Source organism: Canis lupus, chromosome 1, assembly GCF_011100685.1.
Source record: "Canis lupus familiaris isolate Mischka breed German Shepherd chromosome 1, alternate assembly UU_Cfam_GSD_1.0, whole genome shotgun sequence".
Taxonomy (NCBI): Eukaryota; Metazoa; Chordata; class Mammalia; order Carnivora; family Canidae; genus Canis; species Canis lupus.
In genome coordinates this window covers 48,206,604-48,227,383 of record NC_049222.1, presented here as the reverse complement: position 1 = coordinate 48,227,383, position 20,780 = coordinate 48,206,604, and the positions used below count along the sequence as shown (strand labels likewise).

The 20,780-nt window shown below is 42.6% G+C and overlaps 1 protein-coding gene across 3 annotated transcripts in view; it reads right to left on the bottom strand.

Moving 5' to 3' along the window:
* TULP4 (TUB like protein 4) overlaps nt 1–4,221 on the bottom strand; it is a 222,615-nt gene extending 218,394 nt beyond the window's left edge. For 2 of the 3 annotated variants that reach the window (XM_038526439.1, XM_038526443.1), the window contains exon 1: nt 4,148–4,221. The gene's annotated coding sequence lies outside the window, so the exon portion shown is untranslated. Of the gene's footprint in view, nt 1–3,194; nt 3,741–4,147 lie in introns of all 3 variants that reach the window. The other variant, XM_038526441.1, reaches the window with a different exon arrangement.
* Nucleotides 4,222–20,780: the final 16,559 nt, after the last annotated feature.

Here is a 20,780-nt window from a genome sequence, read left to right as displayed (position 1 = left end):
GGTAGGTTTCATTCTGAGGCCTCTCCTTTAGTTTGTAGATGGTTGCCATCTGGCCATGTGCTCATATGACCTCTTCTTTGGGCATAACTGGGCCAGGGATCACCAAGGTCTCCGGTGTCTCTTCTTACAAGGGCACTAATCCTATCCTGAGAGCTCCACCCTCATGATCTCACCTAACCCTAATTACCTCTCAAAGTCTCCATCTCCAAACACCATTACACTGCAGGTTAGGGCTTCAACACATGAATTTGGGAAAGACACCTTCAGTTCATAACAAATGGCATCTTATCACTGTTTTTCATTTCATTTCATTAATTACTAGTGAAATTGCAAATTTTAATGTTTATTGGTCATTGATTTTTCCTTTTAAAAATGGTCTGTTCTGATTCCAAATCTGGAATAGGAAGGGTACAAGATGAGCCTGGAACATTTCGTCATAGCAAAAAGCAAAGAAGCTACTATATGTTATTAGAGGCATGTCATAAGGACTTGGAGCCAACCTGACTAAGCCTTAGTCACAAAGATAGGACAATTTGAGCATCAAAAGGAAACTAACTGAAATGGACTGAAATACACCATAAATGATAAAATAGAGGTGTTCATAAAGATACTCAAAAAGAGAGAGAAAAAAACCTCAGCTGTCACCAATGCAAGATGCTAGGGAAATAATAACTCATGATTTTGTAAAGTGGCAAACAAAGGGGAAAATAGACAACTTCCCCACCCTTCCTGTATAATCTATACCTCAGAGTGAGCCCTATATATTCTTTCATACAGCAAAATATACCACCATTGTAACATTATCTGGGAAATAAAAACATCATCTGCATCATCCGCAAATTTCAAAAAGGTGTACCCTACATCACAATCCACATGCAAGGGAAATGACCCAGCAAGGATATAACATATATATTACCTTTATCCCCTCTGGACCCTATATTTTTTAAAGGTACTGTGCACTAAATAACTCATTTCCCTGTTTTAACATAGGTATATACGATCTCCAGTGATTAAGTGTTCCTGAGCATCATGAAATTATCATGATTGTTAACATTCTGTATAAAATTTAGAATATTCATGAACAAAATGTGGTCCATACACGTATGTATGTGACACATTTGTATACTAATGGGGCATTTATTAATCAGCCTTAAAAGGGACAGAAATTCTGACACATGCTACAACGTGGATGAACCTTGAAGACATGCTAAGTGAAGTAAGCCAGTCACAAAAGGACGAATACTGTATGACTGCACTTATGTGAGGGGCTCAAAGTAGTCAAACTCAGAGAGAGAAAGTGGAAGGTTGATTGCCAGGGGTCCAGGGAGAAGGGAATGAGAAGTTATTGTTTAACAGGTACAACGCTTCAGTGCAGGAAGATGAAAGTTCTGGCCATGAACAGTGGTGATGGCTACACAACAATGTGAATGTACTAATGCCATGGAACTGTTAAGATGATAAATGTTATATGTATATTTTGCCACACAAACAACAGTATGTTTGGTATGTTAAAATTGAGTAACTGAACATTATCCCAGCCAAATTAAAAGAAATTTTACATTTTAATTACATATTCCCTGCTGTGTCAGCAGTCTCCCTGGGCAAATGAACAATTTCAGGAAGGTAATACTGAAAATACTTCACAGATTCCTAAAGAGGAGCCAATGCAATAACTAAACCAAAGTATTTCCTGACAGAAGTTTAACTCAATTTTTAATGAGTTTTTGTGAATCACATGCATAGCTGGCCCACTCAATCTATCTTCAATCTTTCTCCACATACGGAAAAGAACAGGAGGGAGACTGCAATTGATATTGCAAGTGCAGTGGAACAGATGAAGAATAATGTCTTAGCTTCACCATGCACATGGTAGGCACTCAATAAACATGCCTGATTTCGGATACTCAGTAAAACCAAGAGAAAACCTGGGCTTCACTTTCTGTCCCAGACACTAGCTAGTGAGAAGGCAGACATTCCACTCAAAGGAAGGCCACTGTCTCTCTACTTCTTCCATTACTTCCATTACCATGTATCCTTATATAGGTCAAAGAATTTTTTTTTTTTTTAACTCAAGAGTTTGGGTGGGAAAAACGCGTGAATAACCAAACTACCACTCTTATAGCTCCATATGAAAACAGAAAGTCAGTCCAACATGACACACACATCTTTTCTAAATGAAGTCAATTTTAAAGTATACAGTAGAAAATACATTATTATTATTTCTCAGGCACAGGAAGCAATGCTGGCTTCCTACTCTTGTATCCTGAGAGCTCCACTGTATTAGAAATTTTCCCCATATGATTTCCTCTAACTCAGGTCTACATACTTCTAACTCTAGAGGTCAACCACCTTCCCCCATCACATGAAGATCCTGCTACTTTCACAGCCCTTACTAAAATAGAGCACTTAAAATTCTTAAAGAAAATTCACGTCTTCAAATAACTCTTTCCTACAAATTAAGTACTATTCTTTAAACTGAGGAACTAAACACTAGATTTGGCTTTTCACAATTTATTCATATATTCATTTCCACGATAGTAAACTATCAAGAAAAGAAGGGGGGGGGGGGTCGCCTGAGGTCCTCCAGGTCTTAATGTGGCTATCATTGCAAAATGTTGGGATCAGCTCCCAATATGCCCCACCAGACGGCCAGGAGTCTGGGCAGCTAGCTGCTCTCTGGATTGCAGTGTGGCTCTGTGCAAGGTGCCCTGTCACTTCACATCCATCACGACCTCAAATCCCAGCTATCTGGTGCTGCCGGGCCTGGTGATGAGCCCTCTCCGGGACCACAGCACCATTCCCACGGGCCCCGAGGGCCAAAACTAAATTCCAGTTACTAACAAATGGAAACCCAAGACACAAAGAAGCAGAAATAAAGGGACCCCCGCAAAGATAAGATTTTTGCATTCCTCAAAACCTTAGAAATGAATGTTCTTTCTCTGTGCTTTTTCAAAAACCTGTCTACTGGGAGTCCTGGAGTGCCAAATAGAAAGAGAAGAGCCCCCAACTAAATACAGAAATCCAGGAAACAGTTCCCTGCAAGGGAAGCTGACTGTCCCCAGGAAGAGAAGTGTGTCGGAAGACTTTCTGATCAGCAATTAGCGATTTAGCAGGTATTTAGCAGGTAAGTCGCATCCATCCCCGGGAGGACCGTGTCACCCTCATTTCCTTCCACAAAGCCAGGTGGCCCTCACCTTTCCAACCTTGAAGTGATGTGGCGAGGAAAAGTCAGACACCTCTCCCTGCTGCTGGCCCAAGCGGGTCCAACTTCAGAGCCAGCATCATGCACTTTGTTTTTAAGCGCAGGGAAAAGAGGAAGGGTTGGTATTCTGAGCGGAATCTCCGTTGATTTGCCAGAGGAAACCGTACAGACCAGACAGCAGAAGCGCCAGCGTTTCCATGCAGCTGCCACGACAGGTGACCGGGCCGCTCTGCAGACGCCCCGCACGCTCGGGGCTTCGCCGAGGTGGGGCGGGAAGGGAGGGCACAGCCTGGAGGACGGAAGGTGGGCAGGGGCAGGGGCAGGGGCAGGGGCAGGGGGGAAATCCACTCCGTCCGCACGCTGCGGGTGGGGGTGGGAGGAAGAGGAGGAGCACAGCCCCGTCTCCCCGGGAAACCGTTTTAAGGGATCTTCTCTCTCCACAATTAAGAAGAAGAAGAAAAAATGGCTCCGAGCCAAACGCCTCCTGATTTACACACACACGCACACCAAGCTCTATTTCGCCCCATTTTCCTGTACGCTGAAACAAAAGGCGAACACGGCTCAACAGCAGGCAGCGCCGCCCGGAGCCCGCCGTCCGCGCCCCCGGGAGAGCCCACCCGAGGCGGCCCGCCCGCCGCCGCCGCCGCCGCCGCCGCCCCCCGCCCCCCGCCCGAGGACCGGCCTCCCGCCCCGGGCCGGGCCGCCGCCGCCCTCCCCGCCCGCCGCCGCCGCCGCCGCCGCCGCCGCCGCCGCCCGCGCGCCCCCCGCCCGCGCGCGCACACGGGCCTGGCCGGCGCCGGGGGCCGCGAGCCCACCTCGAGGGGCGGGCGCCCGGCCGGGCTCGGGAGGGCGCTGCCGGCGGCGCCGGGGCCCGCCGCCTCCTCGCCGCGGAGGGCGGCAGCGCGCGGCCCGGCGCCCGTGACAGCGGCCCCGCGCCCGCCTCACCTCCTAGCGCCCCGTGGCGGCGGCCCCGCGCTCCTCCGCGCCTCTCCGCCTCCGCCTCCAGCAGCCCCGCGCCGCCGCCGCCGCCGCCGCCGCCGCCGCCTCCCCCCGCCCCGCGTCTCGACCGAGTCTCCGCCTCCCTCGGCCGCCGCCGCCGCCGCTGGGCCCGGCTCCGCGCCACGTGACCGCGCCACGTGACCCGGCGCGGCTGGCAGGCGCCTCCCCGGCCGGCCTCGCGCCCTCGCGCGCTGGGGACCCGCGCCCCGCCGGTGGACGCCCGCCCCGCCCCGCCCCGCCCGGCCCCGCCCGGCCCCGCCCGGCCCCCCGCCGCCCGCCGCCCGCCCGCCGCCACCTGCTCGCGCTCGCCTCCGCCCCGCTGCGCTCGCCCGAGCGCACACTCACGCGTGCACACACCGGCGCTCACGCGCGTGCACACGCGCAGCTCGCCGTCCTCGCCGTGCAGGGCTGCTTCCCAGCCTGCTCCCACGAGGAAAACAAAGTAGTCGGCTCTGCGCCCCCCCGACCTGAGAAATCCTGCCCACCCCGCAACGCGACGGCGGGCGCCCTGCCCCGGCCCGCCCTGGGCCCGCCCTGGGCCCGCCCTGAGCCCGCAGCGGGCGGGCGTCCCACCGCGTCCCAAGTTGGAGCCACCGGGAAGCGCCGAGGCGACCGTCGTCCCAGTGTCTCCGGCGGTGATCTTGGACCTCAGTGTCTGCTGTTCGGTTGGTCTTACAGGGAAGAGACCAGACGGCGTCGTTTCAACAGAGAGAGAATTCACTGCTCTTCTTCGCCACCGCATTGATGTCGTGCTAGGAACGGAAACTTTGTGCATCCATCCTGCGTTTTCCGTCGTGGACAAAGAAATAGCATCACTGATTGTGTGATTGTTCCTATATGTGTACTTAAAAAAATTTTTTTTAAAAGTCCAAGCAGACAAGATTGGGATGCCCTGGAGGGCTCGGCTCAGTCCGTTAATCTGGGACACTGGATCTCAGCTCAGGTCTTGATCTCAGGGTCCCGAGTTCAAGCCCCCTGTCGGGCTCGGCACAGGGCTGGGCTGGGCGTGGAGCCTACTTGTAAAAATTAACTAATTTAAAAAAAAATAATAAATCAGCATTCTTTCTTCCATAAGGCATCAAAGTCCTATGTAGTTAAGTGTAGTAGACACTCTTGGCGTAGATTCTGCACTTTTTTCTATTTTGCCTATTTGCCAAATTTTTAAATCGGCTTCAGATTTAAGAATTCTTGCTTCTGTGAATTTCTGGTTGTCAGGAAAAAAGGGGGGGGGCAGGTTGGACAACGTGTCCTTCATTTCTGAAATTCCATGCCTATGATTTCACGAATTTTAGAAAGTGCTACCTAGAGTTCTTTTTAATTTTATAAAAGGTGATTTTTAAATGACAGTATTTGCCTCCTGCATGTGTGCGCATAATATAATACATTAAGTATTTATATCAGCATTATTTGATAATATTTTATAAGCATCCCTGAAGTTAATTTTGAGACCTTTAAGAAATAAAGCTATATTTAGGTCTTAGAGTACTATAAACATAGAAGATAGTCTTCACTCAATTCAAGGTAATAGTCATTCATAATAGTGACTATTCATTATAGTCCTTATGCTTCAACTATCGAGTCAGTATTACACCTAAGGTGAGGAAACTAAAGGAGTCGTTCAGTATGTGGTCCTTACCACAACATGTACAACCTCTAAATAGAACTACTTTAAAATATATACATGACATATTTTTAAGCGTCTGTCTTTTTCACACGCAGACAGAAACTGGGATCAGCAAGCAGGGTCTGGAACAAATCAGGAAAAGTCTGGTCCTTACTGTCAGACTGGTAAACGTCAGCAGCAGAAGGGATCAGAGATGAAACATGCACTTGAAGAACTTCCTTGACCTAACAAATGCAATCTGTAAAACAGCATGAGAAAGATTTAACAAATACCCATCAGGACGAAGCAATTCTCTCCTCTGCAAAATGAAAAAGCATTAACCTTGAAACCACCCTCCCCATAACAAAGTTTTCCCCAGGGACCCATGTGTATAGACTCTTTTATCCAAGCACTTCTGGGCACACATACAGCCAACTCTCTGCAAAACTATAAAGGTCCTCGAGTTTATTTTCTGCCTCTGTGGATTCCCACAGCGTCTGTGCTCACATGAATGGTCTTCGGAGCAACCGTCTTCATCGCAGTCCTGCTTCTACCACTTTTGAACAAGTGATTACGAGAACAGCATGCCTAACGCTGTTTCTTTAACCATACATTCAAACAATATCTACCTCACAGGGCTGTTGAAAGAATTAAATGAAATAATTTATGCAAAGTACTTAGCATAGTGCTTGATGCATAATAGTTAATCAAAAATCCTCAGATTTATTACATGCTCACCGCAGGACAAACACAGTACCTTGTTGGTCTTATTTTTACTTATTGTCTCTGTTCCCTGTTACTCTTCATGGAAGCCCTCCATACCCCCCCCCCCCCGCCAAACCCCACCATCATGCAATTAGCAGTCTATTACTCTCTCTGCCTTGTCAATCTGTTGTGAATCTGCATTTTGAGCTTTTTAAAAAAGCTTCTAACTATAAAATGAAAATGATTGCCTCTAGTTTAGAAATCTGAGGCAACAAGGAATCTTTTGGAAGGAGATGTGGTGATAAGCACCCTTTGAGGTCCTGTTAGGTCAACAATTTCCATTTTGTGGTGCTTGTTGGGTCATTTTGTTGTGTTGTGTGTTTTATTTTGTTTGTATCTGTCATGTTTCAATATTAGAAGATCTCGCAACACCTTTGAAGAATTAAACCAGTCCACAATAATTGTTAAATGATAATTATTAAAAGAAAGTGTCTCTCGTATGGCATTCATGACCTCACTCTATTGACTGACTGTCCTTCTGCTCTAGGTTCCAGTTTGGAAAAACCTTCTTCCTACCCTGCCCAAGCTCCCAAAAGTTCTGAGAAATATGTGACCTTCTTTAAAGTTATGCAATCCTTACTTCTGCCTTGGGTCACGCTATGAGGTCCAAGCTCAAACTGGATCTGATAAGCATCTTGGTAACAGTATAATAACTTGGTTGTGACATAAATATTTTACATTCAATATTTGGCTGCACACCCCTGTGCTACTCTACGGCTGAGCCTGAAGGCACAAGGGATTAAAAGTCACAACCAGGTGCCTGAATTGGTCTCTGCCCTTCTCTCTCCAATTTCTGGGCTTGCCCCTTGCCCATCACACCACTGAAAGACATGTAAATACTGACAATCCAAAACTCCTCTCCTTCAACCACTCTCCTGCCTCCTTCTCACCCAGCATCTCTGGTCACATCTTCCCTCTCTCCTGGCCACAACATCATTCTGAGTGCAAAGTTTCTGCTCGTTCAAGCTCTTCAACCACCAAGACATTGGCACGAGGATCAGGAAACTGGATCCTAGATACAGAGAGCCAGAAGGTGTCCATGACAAAGAAGCTAGAGCTTTTGGAGAATAAGATCAAGCCTTCTGTCTGTTAATGTGTCCTGAGAACCAAAAATGCCAGTGCCAGCTTAGGCTTCATTGTGGAGATTCAGCATCAGAATAAGGAAGGAAATGCCCGTGGTCCCAGCCACCTCCAGACTGCTTCCCATGGTTCTGGGTACTAACACAGTCACATTTTAAGAAGGACATTGGGGACGCCTGGGTGGCTCAGCAGTTGAGTGTCTGCCTTTGGCTCAGGGTGTGATCCTGGAGTCCCAGGATACAGTCCCACATCGGGCTCCCTGCAGGGAGCCTGCTACTCCCTCTACCCATGTCTCTGCCTTTCATGAATAAATAAAATCACTTTTTAAAAATCTAGATGTTTATTGATAAGTTGCAGTAAACTCATGAAGGGTGATGAGTATGGTGAGGACTCTAGAAGCTATATTTCAATGTTGTACGGTTTTATATATAGCTGCGGAAGAAAATAGGAATGTTTAACCTGAAAAAAAAAAGCCAGAAGACGATGCTGGTGAACTTTATATGTTCTTAAATTCCTTTTTAATTATTTATTAAGCACCTTACTTTGGACTGAGCACATTCTGAATCAAGAGCCAGTGTGTGTGGGTTTCCAGGAGTGGGATTTGGTTCCGATCTGGAACCATCGGGGAAGTGGTGACCTTGCAAACTGGCAATCTCCTAAAAGTGCCTCAACTTTGGATGTGCAGCATTAGTCTCTGGAAAGGAGGAGTGACCTGTAAAAGTGACCTATAACCTTCCTCCATGAGGCTCAACGGTAAGGCCTAACTAGTTGGCCCCAAGCTGGGAGGCCTCTGATATGAAGGCTCTGATAGGGAGAGCAGAGCCGATGGCACCCCCAGCCTGCTCCTGGGGCTGCCCACTGGGAAGCTGGCATGGACATCCATGGCTGCGCCAGACCAGTTTTGACCTAAACCTCAGGAGGCTGACTGCCCTCTGGGAAGCTGCCGGGAGTGAGAGCCACGGAGCTGGCAGCTGAGGGCTGTGATGTTTGGGACTAAAGACAGTTAGCTAAAGCAGAATGTAGTAGAACTGACTTCACTCAAATATCAAACTCCTGAAACGTGTTGGTCTTATTTGTTATTCTGTTACACATAACCTGTTCCTTATATTTTGGTTTTGATTTGTTTGTTTTAACTATCACATAGAAGACGCAGTCAGCTGACACAGTCAGCTTCTGAAATAGGTGTGCTCACAGGGCCTAGGTTATCTTTGTATCATGACTTGGTGACCAGGGGAGCTTGGGCACATCCCTCCATCTCTGGCCTCCATTCCTCAGGCTGCGGGGTGTGGAGGGGATCTTGTCTCTCATTGTCCTTTCCAATTCCAAAGTTTTCTTAGCTCTTTGGATGAAATTCACTAATAGAAATTTAAAGGGCTCTTTCCTATCCTGTGGCTTCTCTATAGTCTGGATTATTCATACCAATCCTCTTATGAGGAGTATTTCATTTTACTAAGCCCTGTGGAAGTGAAGAATGAGGTTACCTGCAAGGCAGTCTAGGGCTTGGGCACACACAGTTTTAGACCTCAGTAGACTTCTTAAAATGTAAATAGGAAAGTGAGTTTTCTACACTTCTCCCTGTAGCTGGTAGACATGCCCAGCTACATTTACTTTCTCTACTTCTGATTCATTCAATTTATACTTCCCAAGCTAGGAAGACTGTAGAAGAAGAAAGACAGGGCATTTCAAAATTACATTTTTATCTCTACACAAACCTTTCCTTTTTTAAAAAGATTTTTATTTATTCATAAGAAACACAGAGAGAGAGGCAAGACATAGGCAGAGGGAGAAGCAGGCTCCCCACAGGGAGCCTGATGAGGGACTTGATCCCAAGACCCCCAGGATCTCGACCTGAGCCGAAGACAGATGCTCAACTGCTGAGCCACTCAGGTGTTCCAATCCTTTCCTTTTTCCATCCCTTCTCCTTTGCCTTCCTTTTTCTTCCCTTGACCATGAATCAAATACATACTTGATAACCAGTAAAAAGTCACTAATGGGACCAATGTTCAGGGATTTCTCTATTTTGGGAGGAACCTTCCATGAATTTTCTGAGAATATAAGTATAGCAAACACCGTTGGCTGTAACAACAGCCATCTCCCCTCTTGAGTGTTACTGAAATGCAATTTATTAAGCTATTCTTGCTCCCCATCCCAGGGTGTTCAAGGAAGCTTGGCCACCACCCTCACCCTGGCCCCATTCCCTTGCTAGTCTAAGTCAGTGGTTCTCACAGTGGGTCCCCCGGACTGTGACAAGCAGCAGTGCCACCATTGCAAGGGAATTGTTACAAATGCACATTCTCAGGATCCACCCCAAACTTCTTGAATCAGAAACACTGGAGTTGGGGGCTTAGCAACTTTAATAGATTCTGTTGTATATGATTCTGATGCATACAAAAAATCATTGGCATAAGCCAATCCTGCCAATTCAATCTTCTTTCCTTAGAAATCAGTAAGTGATCCAGTTCTGGTCAATTAAGCACAGGGGTAGTCTGCTAGGGGAAGCCTTTTGGAAACAGCTTTTTAGCTCTTAAAAAGAAACATAAGGACCCCCCTTTTCAGGGGGTCTGTGGAGTCTGTTTTCATAATACTACCAAGATATCATTTGCATTTATACTCACATTGTCTCATTAATGTACACTGGTCTTTTCCAGAGGTTACATGATGTGTGATCTCACGCAGACAGTGCAGAAGCAGATATGAGAACCTATTCTATTAACCTGTTCTCTATTAAGCTAGACATAACCGAGCCTTGTAAAAAATGTAAAACAATGCCAGTCACTACATTTGTTTTGGAAAACAGTGGTTTTCTTTTTCATAAAAATGTGTGATTTACATTAACACATAAAGGTTTATTAGTATTATAAATACATTAATAAATATTTTTACATTTTCTCAATTTTAATTTATAAAATGGTAAACATCAATAGACATAACCTACATTAAAAAAACAACAACAAAATTTGTCTGAGGTCCTTAATTCTTGAGTGTAAAGGAAAGAAGACCTGAGGAAGTCTGAGAGCAGCTTCTCCCCACAAGGTTGTGGGTGGCTGGGGCTGTTGCTGCCATCTTGTGACCATGAGAGGCACCCGCCCACAAGGCGAGGAGGGTGGGGCCCAGAGAACTGGTTCATGAGGTCCACTTGACCCTCTGAAGACCCAACCCTGGTGTGTATCCTACACACCTTCACTATCTTGAAACTTCTTATTCTCTGAGATGATAAATCCTTTTATTGCTTAAGCAGCTTTAGGTCCAGTTTCCTTTTACAGACTGAAAAATCCCTACCAATCTCTTTCTAACCATTGTAATTTACATTTAGCTCTGAGGACCTCCATGGCTTTTTATATCCATTTCATTTATGCTGTCATAAACAATATTCACGCCATAAACATATGATGTTAACAGAAATCAATAGTTCTCTAAAAGCATATGCAAAAACCAAGCAAAATACAATGAAGATATAATAGAACCCTTACACACTTAGGAAAGTAGACCTTTTGATTAAGACTATATGCTTAAAACTTTGGAATTCCTATTTTTAAAAAAGATTTTATTCACTGTATTTCATTGTGAGAGAGCGAGCACGAGAGTGGGGAGCAGAGGGAGAGGGAGAGAGAGAAACTCAAGCAGACTCCTCACTGAGCACAGAGCCTCACAGGGCTGTGGCTCGATTTCACAACCATGAGATCATGACCTGAGGGAAATCAAGAGTTGAATGCTCCACCAACCCAGCCACCCATGTGCCCCTGTAATTCCAATTTTGTACTTATGTCAATTTTATGTTAATGTTAATGCTAGCCATTTTCAGTCTAACTCAATAAAAAGCTTAAATTTTATTTTTCAATTTTTATCTTTTTAAAAAAGTTTTTATTTATTTGACAGAGAGAGAGAAAGAGAGAGCACAATCAGGGGAGCAGCAGGCAGAAGGAGAGAGAGAAGCAGACTCCCTGCTAAGCAGGGAGCTGGAGGCGGGGCTCGATCCCAGGACCCAAGGCAAAGGCAGTCGCCCAACCAACTAAGCCACCCAGGTGCCCCAAAAGCTTAGATTTTTTAACTGCAAATTCTGAGATTCATACTATGATAAAAGTGATGTTTACCAATAGAACTAGTAGCAACAAATACCAAGTTATACCTATATAATTAAACATGGCTCCAAAGAGAATCACTTATTAGAAACTCAGTAACTTTTGTTACATTAAAAAAAAAAAAAAAACTTTTTGTTTGTTCCTCAGAGAGGAAGAACATCTCTGAAAGACTTAAGTATTTAAGAATTGGATTACAGAAGAGGTCAGTACCAGCAATGATTTACCTGCACTTTATCTACCTTACGGCTGCAAAATAATACAAGAGTTTGGGATGTTATAGCAGAGATGGCTAATCCTCTGCCCAAAACCCTTCCATTGGACAGTTTTAACTAGGCAGGCAGCCTCTAGGGACTTCAGCTCAGGATGACATTTCCTAGCTTCCTGCCCTCCTTGCTCCATCCTAGGTGGGGCCCTATGACTAATGCATGCCAGTGGAATATGAGAAGAAATCATGGGTGTTGCTTCTGGTCAAGGCAGTTAAATGAGTGCACTTCTCCATCCTGTGTCTTCCCCTGGCTGCCAGCTACATGCAAAGAGCTTGAGGCCTCAGGAAACAAAGCCACTAGATGTAAACAGCCTGGATTTCTGAATCAGTCCTAATGGCGAGCTGACTGCCAACAAGAAATGCCTACAAAAGATTGCTAAAGGAGTACAAAACAAGTTTCATTTTGTTAAGCCTCTGAAAAATCCAGCCAATGTTAACATAGATTCTAAGCTATTTTAAAGCACTGAAGCTCTAAGTAGGCATCAGAAAAGTTTTTGACCTTAGGAGAAAAAAGAACAATCTTGTGTTTACTATTGTATCTCCATCTCTAGCGCCTAGAATAGTGCTAGGTAATGCTTAATTTTCAGTGACTACTTGAATGAATGAATAAATAATTGAATAGATGGATGGATGAGTAATAGATACACAAATTAGGTATTTATGTGAAAACTTATAGTTTATTTTTATTCTTTTAAAGACTTTTTTTAAAGATTTTATTTATTTATTCATGATAGAGAGAGAGAAAGAGAGACAGAGTCAGAGACACAGGCAGAGGGAGAAGCAGGCTCCCTGAAAGGAGCCCGATGTGGGACTCAATCCTGGGACTCCAGGGTCACACCCTGAACCTAAGGCAGATGCTCAACTGCTGAGCCACCCAGGCGTCCCAGAAAACTTATAGTTTAGAATAAAATAACATTAAATTTTTGGAGGAAATCTTTTTCCCAGATATTTGTGGGAAAGGCTCATTATTTTAACTAGTATTTATTTCTGTCAATTATTGGTGAGAATATAACATATGATAGAGAAAGTTTAGCTTGGAAAGGTAATTGGACTAGTTTTGTCTTGATATTCTCTGATTTATGAAAGTGATTATATCTACTAATTAAGGGTTCTATATTTAGCTATTTTAATAATGAGTATATTTTTAGATTTTTGAATTCTTATTTTAAGAAGTGAAAATAGATGACATAAGAAATCCATATCTCTAAATGGTTTTCAAATTACATACCAAAGTAGTCATTCTAAATCAAGTACATATAATTATAGGCAAGGTATCCTCCAAGAAATTATAAGTTTATGGAATTCTGACCTTACAACCCTAAGCACATATTGTGATAATAATGAATATCAGTTGGTAAGACAGTAAGAAAAATATTTGTTTTTGATATTAGTTTTAAGAAAAACTGTGATACTATATGAGAAATTTCAGGGGGTGAGAGAGAAAATATATGGTTGATATTCATTCATTTCACTAAAGTAGAATTCTTTTTTTCCCCTAAGATTTCATTTACTCATTTGAGACAGAGAAGTAGAAACTGTGAGTGGGGGAACCCTGGGTGGCTCAGCGGTTTAGCGCCTGCCTTTGGCCCGGGGCGCGATCCTGGAGTCCTGGGATCGAGTCCCACTCGGGCTCCCCGCATGGAGCCTGCTTCTCCCTCCTCCTGTGTCTCTGCCTCTCTCTCTCTTTTTCTCTCTCTATCATAAATAAATAAATAAATCTTTAAAAAAAAAAAAAAAGAAAGTGTCAGTGAAGGAGAGGCAGAGGCAGAGGGAGAGGGAGAGGGAGAAGCAGGCTCCCTGCTGATGACATGGGGCTTCATCTCAGGACCAGGAGATAGTGACCAGAACTAAAGGCAGACATTGAAGCAGCTGAGTCACCCAGGCGCCCCTAAAGTAGAACTCTAAATATTAATTTTATTTGTGTTAATAAAACCAGAAGATGGAGTAGGAAGTTGGCCTAGAAAAATAAGACAACACAAAGTCTGCAGGTTAAATGTTTTGGATTTTTTTTTTTTTAAGATTTTATTTACTTACTCATGAGAGAGAGAGGCAGAGACACAGGCAGAGGGAAAAGCAGGCTCTGCACAGGGAGCCTGATCTGGGACTCGATCATGAGACTCTGGGATAATGCCCTGAGCCGAAGGCAGACGCTCAACTGCTGAGCCACACAGACATCTTTAAATAGTTTTCCTAGAGGTGATTCTTTTTAAAATATACAAATATGGGGCACCGGAGTGGTTCAGTCAGTTAAGCGTCTGACTCTTGATTTTGCCTCAGGTCACGATCTCAGGGTTGTAGGATGGAGACCAGTGTCAGGCTCTGTGTGGAGCATGGAGCCTGCTTGAGATTCTCTTTCCTTCTCCCTCTGCCCCTTCCTACTCGCACTCTCTCACACTAAAAAAAAACAAAACAAAAACAAAAACCAAAAACACATTTGTGGCATGTAAATAAATATATATATATGTATTTGTGTTAAATGGTTAAATGTTAAATATTTTCTGCTAACTTTCCCCAATCTCCTGAGCAATAGAAGAGATGCTATGGAGTAGACTAGTTGCCTAGCAACCCAAAATTAGTGAGACATGTCCCCTTTCATTGACTTGATTTTAAATCAAGCTCTTCAAGGGGAACTATTGAGATGAATGACAAAAATATAAAACTCATAATGCTAGCACCATGCAATGGATTTTAGGAACAAAGCTCTATATGTACTCCATATAGTAGGATATTGAGGTTGGTTTGGAAAATATTAATTTTAGTTTGGAATATTCTATCTTTTCCTGGTGAAGATTAAACTTACCTAAAATGGCTCCTACTGGGGAATCTAAATGGCTCAGTTGGAAGAGCGTGCAACTCTTGATCTCAATCATAGGTTGGAGTCTTACGTTGGGTATAGAGGTTACTAAAAAAAGCCAAAATTTAAAAATAAATGAATAAATAAATAATAAAATGGCTGCTTCTAAAGTAGTAACTATTTGAAGAAATGGATATATTAATTAGCTTCAAATGTGGTGATTACTGTATACATATATAATCATCAAATTGTACGTACATGGGACGCCTGGGTAGCTCAGCATTTGAGTGTTGCTTTCAGCTCAGGGTGTGATTCCGGAGTCCTAGGATCCAGTCCCACATTGGGCTCGTAGCAGGGAGCCTGCTTTTCCCTCTGCCTATATCTCTTGCCTTCCCGCTGTACCTCTCATGAAAAAAATAAATAAAATCTTTTAAAAATTGTACATGTATAGCCATTGAATTGTACACCTTATATATGATTCTTAATTGTCAAATATACTTCAATTAAAAAAAAAACAACCCTGCCTTCTAAAGACTACACAGGTAAAGACCAAGTCAAAAGAAATTAGGGAAAATGTTTTGAATTTAACAAAATTAAAACACAATAACAAAAAATGACTCTTGCTGATGAAGACATGGCTCTCCAGTCTCTGTGTAGGGTTTATTTGTTGTTGTTGTTGTTGTTGTTGTTGTTTTAAATAGTATTGGGATGCTTGGGTGGCTCAGTGGTTGAGCGTCTACCATTGGCTCAGGGCGTGATCCCAGAATCCCGGAATTAAGTCCCACATCGGGCTCACTTAATGGAGCCTGCTTCTCCTCCCTCTGCCTGTCTCTGCCTCTCTCTGTGTGTCTCTTGTGAATAAATAAATTTAAAATCTTTCAAAAAAATAGTAAAGGAAGTATAGAAACAAAAGAGTAAATATGAGGTCTCAGGCCAACCTTTGTAAAACCTTCTATGTGGTGGTTTCCAAAGAAAGAAAAAATATGCAAGGATACCATTTGTAACCCCCCAATGTGGGTGTTTATGAAGTAGAAAATTATACTTTTTTTGCAACACAAGGTAAATGCATTACTTTTCTGGTAGAAATTAAGTCTGAAATCCAAATCAAGTTCACTTATTCCAATATACTGCTTCTAAGAAGAAACAATATATTTTGTACCAGCATTTTATTTCACTAACATGACACAAGAAGCAAAGGGAAGACAAATTCTAGGGTATGGAAGGTCTGGATCCCCAAAGCAGAGACAGAAACAGGTGTCTGCACTTTTAAAATGCTTGGTCAGAGCTCCTCCTACTGGAATAATTTAGTACCATCCTGTCGGACTCCTGGTCAAGAGTCACAGTTTTCACGGCTATAACACAGTGTTACATAGCCTATAAATCACATCACATATTCCTTCTTTATGGCAGGCGAAACATTTCCCATTGTGATTTGTAAAAATCCATATCACAACTTCCATTTACCTTACAACTGATATGTACACTGAGATTTTGGTTACATAGAACTTAAGACCTGCCTTGGAGAATTCTAAGTGTTTATTCATTTAACCCTCACAACCACTATATGAGAGAGGGATTGCTCTCCCCTTGCTGTCATGGCTGAGGAAACGGAGAACATGTATAGGTCTATTTTCTAGGTATTTGATATTTTTAATGCTATTGTAAAGGCATTTCTAAAATTTCATTTTCAATTTTTATTGCTTCTATATAATATATGCTGCTAATTTATATATATAATTGATTTTTGTTTATTGATCTAGTATCCTAGGAATTTGCTAAATTCAATTGTCAGTTGCCTTTTTTAAAGATTTCATGAAGTTTTCAACATACACAATCATGTTGTCTGTGAATACAACACTTTTACTTCCTCCTTTGCAATCTGTGTACCTGTCAGTTCTTTTTCTTGACTTACAGCACCAGCTAGGACTTCCAGCACAATGTTGAATAGAAATAGTAAAACTAATGTCCTTACCTTGTTTCCAATTTTAAGGCAGAAACACACAGTCTTTCGCCATTGTATGTTAATTGTAGTTATTCCGATAGATGCAATTATCAGATTGAGGAAGGTCCCATGGTTTTCTAATTTGTGGAGAGTTTTTATCACGAATGAGTGTTAAACTTTGTCACTTTTTCAGCATATATTTGGTGATCATATGGTTTTTCTCCTCTATTCTGTTAATATAGTGAGTTATGAGTTACACCGATTGACTTTTGAATATTAAACTAACCTTGGTCAATTGGTCATGAGGTATTATCCTTATTACATAGTCCAGATTTTATACCTGTATATCTATATATATCTATATCTATCTTACCTTACTATATATAGTTAGATTCCACTGAATAATAATTTTGTAAGTATCTCTTTTCATGAGAGAGTTTGGTTGATAATTTTTCTTATAATATTAGTTCAGATTTGCTTCCAGGTTATGTTGGCCTCATGAAATGAATTGGGAGGTATTCTCTCCTATACTATTTTCTCAAAGTGCTTAACAAAGGTATCATTTTTTCTTTAAATGTGTGATAGAATTTCAGTTGGACCTGGAGTTTTATTTGTGGGAAGATCTTTGATTAAACATTCAATTCATTACAGTGTCCTTTAAATGTTCTAGTGGCAGGAATAGTATAAGGCGTTCAGCTTTCCTATCTTATCTTGTGTAAGTTTTGATAAATTGTATTTTTTTCTTTTCTTTTTTTTTTTTTTAAATTGTATTTTTTTCAAGGAATTTGTTGTTGTTGTTGTTTTAAATAGTAAAGGGAGTATTGGGAATGCCTGGGTGGCATCTAAGTTTTTATTTTTTTTAAACAGTTTTTTAAAAAAGATTTTTATGTATTTATTCATGAGAGACACAGAAAGAGAGGGGCAGAGACACAGGCAGAGGGAGAAGCAGGCTCCATGCAGGGAGCCTGACGTGGGACTTGATCCCAGGTCTCCAAGATCAGACCCTGGGCTGAAGGTGGCGCTAAACCACTGAGCCACCCAGGCTGCCCGCATCTAAGTTTTCAAATTGATTGGCATAAAGTTCTTGTAATTTTCCTTATTAAGCTTTTAATATCTGTAAGATCCATTTGCTCTTTCATTCTTGATATTTCTTTTTTTTTTTTTTAAGATTTTATTTATTTATTTGATAGAGCACTCCTGCAAGCACACAAGCAGGGGGAGCAGGAGAGAGCGAAGCAGGCTCCCCACCTGAGCAGAGAGCCTGCTGGGGGCTCGAGCCCAGGACCCTGAGATCATGACCTGAGCAGAAGGTAGATGCTTAACCAACAGAAGCACCCAGACCCCCTGCTATTCCTGATATTTCTAATTTACATTTTTTTCTCTCATTTGAAATGTGTGAGACTTGTTTTATGAGCCTGCGTATGCTTTATCTTGGTGGCTGTTGCATGTGTACTTAAAAAAGTATGTGTGTGCCCACCCTTCATTTTATTGCACTTTGCTTTATTCATTTATTGTGCTTTGCAGATGTTGCATTTTTTACAAACTGAATGTTTATGACAGCCCTGCATCAGCACCATTTTTACAACAGCATTTACTCACAGTGTATCTCTGTGTCACATTTCAGTAATTCTTGCAATATTTCAAACTTTTGCATTATTATTATAACTATTATGGTAGTCTGTGATGTTGCTCCTGTGATTGCTTTGGGGCACTACAAATCATGCACATATAAGATAGCAAACTTAATTAATAAATGTGTGTGTTCTGATTTCTCCATTGATAGGCCATCCCCCATCTTTTTTTTTTTTAAAGAAGGTATAATGTGATCCTTTTTTTTTTCTTTTTTTTTTTTTTTAGGATTTTATTTATTTACTCATGAGAGACAGAGAGAGAGAGAGAGAGGCAGAGACACAGGCAGAGAGAGAAGCTGGCTCCATGCAGGGAGCCCAATGTGGGACTTGATCCCGGGTCTCCAGGATCACACCCTGGACTGAAGTTGGCGCTAAACCGCTGAGCCACCTGGGCTGCCCCGTCCCCCATCTTCTTTCCTCTGCTCGGGCCTCTCTATTTTCTGGGACACAATATCATTGAAATCAGATCACTTACTGACCTTGCAGTGTTCTCTACATGTTCAAGTGACAGGAAGAGTTGCACTCACTTTAAATCAAAAGCTAATTAGAAATGACAAATACCCACCATTTGCTTCAACGTGGATGGAACTGGAGGGTATTATGCTGAGTGAAGTAAGTCAGTCGGAGAAGGACAAACATTATATGTTCTCATTCATTTGGGGAATATAAATAATAGTGAAAGGGAAAATAAGGGAAGGGAGAAGAAATGTGTGGGAAATATCAGAAAGGGAGACAGAACGTAAAGACTCCTAACTCTGGAAAACAAACTAGGGGTGGTGGAAGGGGAGGAGGGCGGGGGGTGGGAGTGAATGGGTGACGGGCACTGGGTGTTATTCTGTATGTTAGTAAATTGAACACCAATAAAAAAATAAATTTAAAAAAAAATAAAAAAAATAAATCAAAAGCTAGTAATGAAGGCATGTGGAAAGCAGAGATGGGCTTAAAGCTAGGCTTCTTGTGATGAACACTTAGCCAAGTAGTGAGTGCAAAGGAAAAGTTCTTGAAGGAAATAAAAAGCCCTGCTTCAGGGCTATTTTTCTGAATAAGAAGAAAGTGAAGGGATCCCTGGGTGGTGCAGCGGTTTAGCGCCTGCCTTTGGCCCAGGGCGCGATCCTGGAGACCCGGGATCGAATCCCACGTCGGGCTCCCGGGGAATGGAGCCTGCTTCTCCCTCTGCCTATGTCTCTGCCTCTCTCTCTCTGTGTGACTATCATAAATAAATAAAAAATAAAAAAACTTAAAAAAAAAAAGAAGAAAGTGAAACAGCCTTATTGCTGATATGGAAAAAGGTGTAATGGTCTGGGTAGACGATCAAACCAGCCACATTCCCTTAAGCCAAAAGTTGATCCAGAGCGAGGACCTGACTCTCTTCACTTCTGTGAAGGCTGAGAGGGGTGAATAAGCTGCAGAAGAAAAGTCTGAAGCTGGCAGAGGTGAGTTCACCAGGTTTAAGGAAGGAAGCTGTGTCCATGATATAGTGCAGACTGAAGCAGCAAGTGCTAATGTAGAAGCTGCAGCAAGTTATCCAGAAGATCTAGCTAAGATAGATCATGAAGGTGGCTCCACTAAACAACTGATTTTCAGTGTAGACAAAACAGCCTTCTATTGGAAGAAGAAGCCATCCAGGACTTTCATAGGTAGAGAAGTCAATGCCTGGCCTCAACGTTTTATTTATTTATTTATTTATTTATTTATTTATTTATTTATTTATTGCAGAGACAAAAAATATTTATTCCCTATCATTTAATTAAAGAACAGTATTTTTTTATGTTGAAAATAATTTTTATTTTTGATACCTTTTTTCTTTAGTAAAGTAGTCCTGGAAGTATTTCTTTTTTTTTTAATAAAATAATTTTTTATTGGTGTTCAATTTACCAACATACAGAATAACACCCAGTGCTCATCCTGTCAAGTGTCCCCCTCAGTGCCCGTCACCCACTCACCCCTACCCCCCGCCCTCCTCCCCTTCCACCACCCCTAGTTTGTTTTCCAGAGTTAGGAGTCTTTATGTTCTGTCTCCCTTTCTGATATTTCTCACACATTTCTTCTCCCTTCCCTTATATTCCCTTTCACTATTATTTATATTCCCCAAATGAATGAGAACATATAATGTTTGTCCTTCTCCGATTGACTTACTTCACTCAGCATAATACCCTCCAGTTCCATCCACGTTGAAGCAAATGGTGGGTATTTGTTATTTCTAATGGCTGAGTAATATTCCATTGTATACATAGACCACATCTTCTTTATCCATTCATCTTTCGATGGACACCGAGGCTCCTTCCACAGTTTGGCTATTGTGGACATTGCTGCTAGAAACATCGGGGTGCAGGTGTCCCAGCATTTCATTGCATCTGAATCTTTGGGGTAAATCCCCAGCAGTGCAATTGCTGGGTCATAGGGCAGGTCTATTTTTAACT